Here is a 234-nt window from a genome sequence, read left to right as displayed (position 1 = left end):
TCCATTAGTATATGAATACGAACATATCATATATATACAGCCATTATATTCCCTTTGAAATGTACAAACTACGTAAATTACTCTATATGAAACCTTCATATGTTCTATTAAATTGAAACCTTTAAAGTAAGTTAACTTACATTTGCCCAATGCACATCTGCATAATATTATGAGAGACAATGTTGATCTCTGTGTATGTCAGCCTGCCACTCTGTTTATCTATCTCACCACCTA

The sequence above is a fragment of the Penaeus monodon genome, chromosome 28 (assembly GCF_015228065.2).
Source record: "Penaeus monodon isolate SGIC_2016 chromosome 28, NSTDA_Pmon_1, whole genome shotgun sequence".
NCBI classification, from domain to species: Eukaryota; Metazoa; Arthropoda; class Malacostraca; order Decapoda; family Penaeidae; genus Penaeus; species Penaeus monodon.
The sequence above is the reverse complement of the archived record's forward strand: the minus strand, read 5'-3'. Positions refer to the sequence as shown.